The following is an 8,232-nucleotide window of genomic DNA, read 5'->3' on the forward strand; positions in this document are numbered from 1 at the left end:
ATTTTCTGGCAGCCTTTGAGGTAATTGTTTTCTCTTTACTGGTGAAGCTGAATTTTCCACCTCTACGTTGCCTTTCTAAAGCCACTGAAGTTGGGCCTGAGCTGCGTTATTTGATTACTAAAGAGCACCACCCCCTAGATTTGGCAGAATTTTGATTGCACTGATTAACAAAACCAGACTCCTAGGGGTTACCAGCATCAGCCAAAATATGCCAAGATTATTTCTGTTTTGACACAAGCTACTCTCAAAAATGCCTTTGGTTTTTAACTGCCCACTGTGGCCTAAGACATACAGCTGATTTTTCAGTCTAATGTGAGGTTTGGGTGCAGAAATCCTATGTGTGAATCTTGTTAGTCAGCTCTGTTCTGTCCCATCCTAACAACTACCTATTCCAGAGTACTTCCAGTGAGGTTTACCAAATGGTGCTAATGAGATATGTTACACAAGGCTGAGTGTGAATGATGACCAGGTGTCTTTCAAGATATGCAGCAATAATTCTGTGTCAGAACCCAGTCACATCCTATGAAGTTTGCCAGAAGAGGTTACCTGGTTTACAGCAAAGCTTACAAATCAGCTGCCTGCCTTCTCAGGTTCACTGCTTCAGTACTCTTACAATTTCTACCCACACAGAGTAGGATCCAGAAACCTTCCCAAGCAGGGAACTCAGCCTCCTCCACCCTCTTAGAGGAACTCCTTAGGCAAGATCCCCCTCTTGAGTAAGTTGGGAATCCACTGTTCTGCACTCCCCTTGAGAAGTGCAAAATAAAAACACCAGGTACGTCTACACAGTTGGGAAACATCTGTAACCAGTATTACACCATGTGCAACATCCTTCATAAATCAGGCATGGCTTTCTGCCCAAGCTGCACACATAATGAGGACTCAGAGAGGGAACTGATTGATTGATGAGAAGCTCAAAATGACCTGGCAGTGCGCACTTGCAGCCCAGAAGGCCAACTGTGTCCTGGGCTGCATCACAAGAAGCGTGGCCAGCAGGGCAAGGGAGGGGATTCTGGCCCTCTATTCCTCTCTTGCAAGACCTCATCTGGAGGACTGTGTCCAGTTCTGGAATCATAAGGAGGATTTGGAACGGTTGGAATGGGTCCAGAGGAGGCTACAAAGATGATCAGAGGGCTGGTGCACCTCCCAAACTAGGACAGGCTGAGAAAGTTGGGGTTGTTCAGCCTGGAGAAGAGAAGGCTCCAAGGAGACCTTATGACGACCTTCCAATACCTGAAGGGGCTACAAGAAAGCTAGGGAGGGACTGTTCACAAAGGCTTGTAGTAATAGGACAAGGGGGAACAGGTATAAACTGAAGAAGGGCAGCTTTAGACTGGACGTAAGGAGGAATTTCTTCACCATGAGAGGGAGTTGGCCCTGGCCCAGGCTGCCCAGAGCAGTGGTGGCTGCCCCATCCCTGGAGGTGTTCAAGGCCAGGTTGGATGGGGCCTTGGGCAGCCTGATCCAGTGGGAGGTGTCCCTGCCCATAGCAGGTGGGTAGGAACTGGATGATCTTTAAGGTCCCTTCCAACCCATACTATTCTATGATTCTATGAAAAAGGAATTCTTATTTTCCCCCTCTCATGATCAGAAATTGAAGCAAAAGAAATGTAGATATTTTCCTTGGGGTCATGAAAAAGTGCACAGCAGGGTCAGGTACTGGACTGGGTCATCAGATTTGATGACATGAGAGCAGTGGAAGCAGCACAGTGTAGGCCATCAGATCTCACAAGAAGGAAGCAATGTCCTGTTGAAGTCAAGGCTTCTATAAAGCCTGTCCCTTTCCTACCTCAGGTATGCTTGGCTGTGCCACTTTTGCAAATACAAAAATTAATGTGATGTTTTTCTGAATAATAAATTATATTCTTACTTTCTAAAAATATAAGGGTTCATTTCATTTAATTTTAGGCTGCAGACTTCAACAGCATACTGACAAAATATAACAGCTCATATGGGCTGATAACTTCTCCTACAAATGTGGTCCAGCTGATTAGAACATTTAAAAATATGCATTTTTTCACCCAATCAGTTCAGCTAAAAATAAAATACTGCATTAATTTCTTCCCTTTGTGTTGTTCTGGTTTGCATTTTTGTCATATACTGTTCTCCTGAGTTCATTTTCATTCTTTTCTATAGTAAACATTAACATTGCATGTCTTTGCTTTTTGTCCATACACATAGCAAGAGACAAGAGGAAATGGCTTCAAGTTGCACCAGGAGAGGTTTAGATTGAATATTAGGAAACGTTTCTTCACCAAAAGTGTGGTAAAGCCCTGGCAGAGACTGCCCAGGGCAGTGGTGAAGTCCCCATCACTGGAGGGGTTAAAAAAACATGCAGATATGGCACTTTGGGGCATGGTTTATTAGGAACAGCGGGGTTGGGCTGACAGTTGAGTTGGATGATCTTAAAGGGCTTTTTCAACCTTAATGACTCTATGAGAGATTTATTTTTATGAGCTTAAAGTGAAAAAACCCCAAACGCTGACCGCAGCTCTGTTTTGCTTGTAGCAAATGGTCTTCCTCCTGTTTCTTTCTGTAGTTAAAAATTAATGCTGTTACTTGCATGAAACCTTTGGATGCTTTACCTTTGTACTAATGGAGCCAGTCCAAAAAATGCAAGAGTTTGATATTTCACAAGCATATCTGCCTTTGACAAAGACTGGAACATATAATTCTTTCATATCTTCACAACAAGGTAAGCCAGCTTTTTAGAACAACATAAATTGCATCTTTAAATTATCGATTGAGATGCACCCGTTTGATATGTTTGGCTGTTATGTTGAAAGGCAGCTCTTTTTTAACTAAATGCACTTCATTTGTCTAGGGCTCTTAAGGATATATTAAGATTTGCAGTCTTTTGCATTATTTAGATATTCTGCAGTATTCCGAGTGCTTCAGAATTACAACACAAATTTCATTTAATACTCTCTTAAGCATTTGTTCGCTGCAAAATTTATGCCAAGCGGAAATTACTAACAAGCATTCAGCCTCAGTCCCTTTTCTCTCTCGTGATACTCTTTTGGCAACTGGTAAGATAAAACAAACACACATACAGACGAACCTCTTAAATCTTGTACAGAAGAAGGGAATAGCAATGATAATCCAAAATACTAACTTTCTGCTCCACTTACATAATTTGTATTTACTTTATATGTAACATCAGAAAAATAATTGTAGGTGAAACAGTACACTTGTCATAAAGTGATCTATGCAGGAATGCTAAGGAGAAAAAAAGGACCACATTTTTTTCAGAGTTCTCCCTTAACAGCAATGAACTACTCTATTGGATAGCCCAGCAGACTTTCTTCTTTCCACAAAGCACAGTTTGTCACAAAGTCCTTCACAAATACTTGCGAGCCCAGAACCAAAAGCATCAGAATAACTGAAATTCATTAGAGACCTCAATATTCAGCTTAGGCAGTTGACTCTCACCATCTATGACCCTAACAACCTTATTTCTGTGACTCTTCAGGGTTTTTTCATGCTGCTCTAATATTCTAGAATACACTGACAAATTTCTGAATGAACCACAAATTTGCAGGAAACAAATCTACTTTACCTGTTCATAAAGACAGAGATAACACTTGATAAGGTTCTTGTACAGACAGCCTCTCCAATGCTTTCATTCTACCTTCAAGACTATGTCCGTTCTGATTATACCATTCTATAACCCAGTCAATCTGCAGCATCTTTCCATATAGAATTTCCATGGGAAAGTCCATAATTTTCTCTAGAAAAAAATATATCTGGCTTTTTATGTCTTCTACAGATATCTGCAGGATCTCTATTTCATGTGTTCCCTCATGATTTTTTCTAAGTTTTTGTTTCTCTCTCCAGACTTCTGTTGCCCCAAGAAAGGCTAATTCTTTTCTACAGAGCTGTATTTTGGTAAGTTTCTCTGGCTTCTGCCTTTATGTTTAATTTAGGTTAGAGTCTTTATCTTTGACCTGTCAGAAGTGAGTGAATGATTACTGTGGCTCAGTGCCCAAGAACAAGCATGCTGAAGGTAGATCTGAGATCTGCATTTTAATTTTTTTCAGCCCACGGTTGTGTCAAACCTGTTACCAAACCATCTATAAGATCACATCTCCTGCAAGCAAATCTATTTTCCCAGTTAGCTTTCTTGCAGGGGCATCATCTCGCTCCCTTCTCTCGAATTTCCTCCTACATATCTTGATAGTGAAATTATTTACCTACAGTTCCCCTAACCTCTTCCCTCAATGAAAATCATTGAGTTTTCCTACAGCAGGCTCCAATTCTCAAATGTGCCTGTAATTTGAAGATAAAAATCAAATCTTTGGGAAGTGATTTTGCTAAAGTTTTAATGAAGTCAGAGTATCCTGTGTAACACCTGGCTAACAGTTACATTTGGCAGAGTCCTGGGGTAGAAGCAAAAATGCAAATCTTTGTGCATTCCAAACATTTATTTGAGTTAATCTTGGGAAACCCCCAAAATGTCCTGACCTATCAGTGAATCCTTTTACAGGGGCTCTCCATGAAACTTGTGGCTGTCTTATTCTTCTTTTGTATTAACATGATTATCAGGGACTTTGTAATTTCAAATTGTTTCCAAATTGCATTTGGTTATTCTGTTTCCAATAATTAGGAAGCAGAAGTGCCCAAGACTATTTTTGTGGCATCTTTCCAAGCTTAACCTGAGCCAAGAATCTGTTCTTTATCTCCAACTATCAAGGATCTAAAAGCTTCTGGTAAGAACATGCATCATCACCAACCTTGGCACAAACAGAGCATACCTACACTGCTGTGCTGTAGAAAACATTTTTCATTTCCCAGCTACCACAAGGCTGGATGGGGCCAGTGTCTTGCAACATCAGAAGCATAGCAATATGTGAAAATACAAGCTGGTATTGATGTTAGTCCACTTTTCATCCCATCACTTCGGGGTTTTTACCCCTGACACTAGGAAAGCTTGGGGGACGTCCAGAGCCTTGGATCACTAACTCTGTTCTGAGCCGCTGGCCTGTATCCAAGTTTTTCAGAGATGTTCTTTTATCATTCAGAGTAAAGATTTGCATTTGCCTTTCAAACTCCAAGGCAAAATCTACAGTTGTACCCTTTTATTTCAGCTGCTTCTTTCAAATAAGTTTAATATTCTAGTGTTAATAGGAGATCAAGCATTCAGAATAATGGACTTCACACTTTTCCCTTTAGTTCTACCCATTACTTGAAAAGAAAGCCTGGCTGTCCCTACTGAATCCTCTCTGTCTTTGATTCCTGTCATCATCTGCTCTAAAACTCTACCCTAGTACTATTTCCTTAAAATGATACTATACTCGGTAAATCTTCAGCTCACAGCACCAGTAACTTTGCTTGCCTTGACTTATCTAATTAACAGACAGCATGCATTGTGGAAGGTCATAAATATATATCACTTCCAAAATATTCCTTTTGTTGCTGTTGTGCAACACTGGAAATTATATTTGGGTTTGTCTCTTCAATATAAGACGCTCCCTCTACCAGCATGAACACAATGGAGTTGAACAACAGAAATATCAAGAAAGATTTTTATGTGTGGCACTGCCACTCAGAGACTCAAGGTAAGATTCTCCAAGAAGTTGAGTGGTCTTTGTTAGTGAGTATTAGCAATTCTCCAGGAGACGGTATACACAAAGCCACTTTCAGATGACTTCTATGCAAGCTAAGAAATTCATTAACCATCTTCGATCTAAAATTGAAATGAGAAAGAAAAATATTGCCTTTGCAATTTTATTCACTTCTCTTTCTCTGATAGCCTGGGTAATTTATATACTGCTGCACTTGAAACAGTTGCTGAGATTCCTTCAGAAAACACGATTCTCAGTGAGTGTTTTGATCCTCTTTTCCCTGCCTATGTGAAGGCCACTACTATCTGAATATACTTATGTCCTTGATAATTCTCAGGCTGATATTTATAAAACCACCTGCATATATTCACTTGCAGATTATCAAAGGCAACTGCAACAGGCAGCCTTTTCTTTCTGGCTACAAAAAACTACTGTTCCTCATAGGAGGAACCCAGATCAGACCCAGAAAAACAGAAAGAAGGTAGACCTCAAAACCCCTACCACACAGGCTAGAAATCCCTTTACTATTGATTCCAACTTTTCGTACTGGCCTACATTCATTTAATCTGCACCACTATGTGTTCCCTCTGAAATATACGGAGAGTGAAACTCTGTGTTGAAAATCCTGTATTGACCAGATCACCACTTATCAACATATAGAGCAGATAAAAAAGTAACCTAAAGAATGCAGTAAGCTTATATGCTTGTCAAATGCAGTTTTATAGAACCAGAGAATGCTTTCGGCTGGAAGGGACCTTTACAGGACATCCAGACCAACCCCTGCAGGAGCAGGGACAGCTTTAACTCAGTCAGGTTGCTCAGTGCCCCATCCGACCTGACCCTGAATGTTTGAAGGGATGGAGCATCCACTACCTCCCTGAGCAACCTGTGCCAATGTTTCACCATCCTCACTGTAAAAAATCCCTTCCTTATATCCAGTCTAAATATCTTCTCTTTCAAATTAAAACTGTTCCCCTTCAACCTATTCCTACACTCCCTGATCGAGAGTTCTCCCCACAGCCTTCTCTTCTGCAGGCTAAACAACTCCAACTCTCTTAGCTTGTCCTCACATGGGAAGTGCGCCAGCCCTCAGCTCACTTTCTGGACCTCCTCTGGACCCACTACAACAGCTCCATGTCCCCCTTGTGCTGAGTGCTCCAAAACTAGGTGCAAGGCTCCAGATGAGGTCTCACTAGAGACGAGTAGAGGGGCAGAATCACTTGGTGGCACTGTTTCAACACTCACACACAAAGAACTAACTCTTTGGAAAGTACAGCAAAATATTTCAGCATATCCAGCAAACCTGGTCTCCCAAACAAAACATTTCAAAGAGCTATATTTTTCACACAAAGATATTCAGCCATTTCTGAAGGTGTTTCACCATTCATAGAGGCACCAGCTTCACTGGCTGCTTTCCATTTAACTTACATGCTGATATTTTGACAAATGGGGTGCATGACATTCCTTATCTCTTTTCCATCTCTCCACAAATTCATTAACTCCCCGGACTTATCTCATGAGCTGATTGGATACTAGAAAAAAAAAAAAGAGTGGTGAAGCATTGGAAGAGGCTGCCCAGGAAAGTGGAGGAGTCTTTATCTCTGGAGGCATACAAAAGGTGTGGCACTTGGGGATATGGTTTAGTAGGCACGGTGGTGTTGGGACTGGATGAACTTGGATGTCTTTTCCAACCTTAATGATTCTATGGTTCTGAGGAGACACAAGGCCTATGACGGCTGCCAAATTTCCATCGTCTAAGCACTGAACATAGACTAGACTGTAGATAATTTCTTATTAGCTAGATCTGTTCTGTCTCATCTGAAATTACACACATGCCTTCAGTCTAAGCAGTAATTAAATATGAGATCCAATCATTGACTAACCACTGCTTCCTCCAGATTCCTCTGAGACTCCTTTTTAATGATTATCATCATATATAGCACTGGCCTGCACCACTTTGCCAACAAGAAACAGGCCGGGATCTAAACACACATGCAAGTGCCACATGCTACAAGGACTTGCATTCATTCTTAACTTGTTTTTTACAATGAGAAGCTGAATACATTATTTACAGCTCAGCATGCAGAAAAATAACGTCTCTTTGGTGTTATTTCTGAAAATATATCTTCTCTAAGGCACTGTACGTATCTCAATACCACAAACTGGCCTCTCACATAAACCGTAGATTGAATCCAAGTTACTTCCTGCCCGTAGGCATTTAAATCACCCCTTGTGTAATGATGACAGTCGCTCTTACACAGTTGCCTAAACAGGTGATTGTGATTGCATCCATCCTGCAGATAGCAGTGTAGTGACTTGAGCTCTTTCCCAGGAACTGGAAGACCTGGGTTGTGACACGGTTGCGACACACAGCCCTCAGAGGGCAGAACAGGACCTGGGACTTACTCGATAGACAAGTCGAGAAACCATTACAAAGAAAAAGACAAATGACAGGATTATCATCATCCTATACTCCTCCTGACACAATTTTAAATGAAAGTGGCTGTTGTTTCTCTGCTCTAAGCGGATCACAGTGTTGTCAGATCCCAGATACACTCAGAGCACGCCAACCAACAAAAGAGCTTGAATCAGAGACTCCTGATCTGTGAATCCCACACGGCCTAAGAGGACATAGTCAAAATGGTAATGGGTAGACAGGTTGAGTAAC

The 8,232-nt window shown here is 41.2% G+C and overlaps 1 long non-coding RNA gene across 1 annotated transcript in view; it reads right to left on the reverse strand.

Annotated features, from left to right (window-relative positions):
• The window catches only part of LOC138724073 (uncharacterized), a 99,008-nt gene that overhangs the window by 59,087 nt on the left and 31,689 nt on the right, over nucleotides 1–8,232 (reverse strand). The gene's annotated exons all lie outside the window — the stretch shown is intronic.

The sequence above is a fragment of the Phaenicophaeus curvirostris genome, chromosome 9 (assembly GCF_032191515.1).
Source record: "Phaenicophaeus curvirostris isolate KB17595 chromosome 9, BPBGC_Pcur_1.0, whole genome shotgun sequence".
Lineage (NCBI taxonomy): Eukaryota > Metazoa > Chordata > Aves > Cuculiformes > Cuculidae > Phaenicophaeus > Phaenicophaeus curvirostris.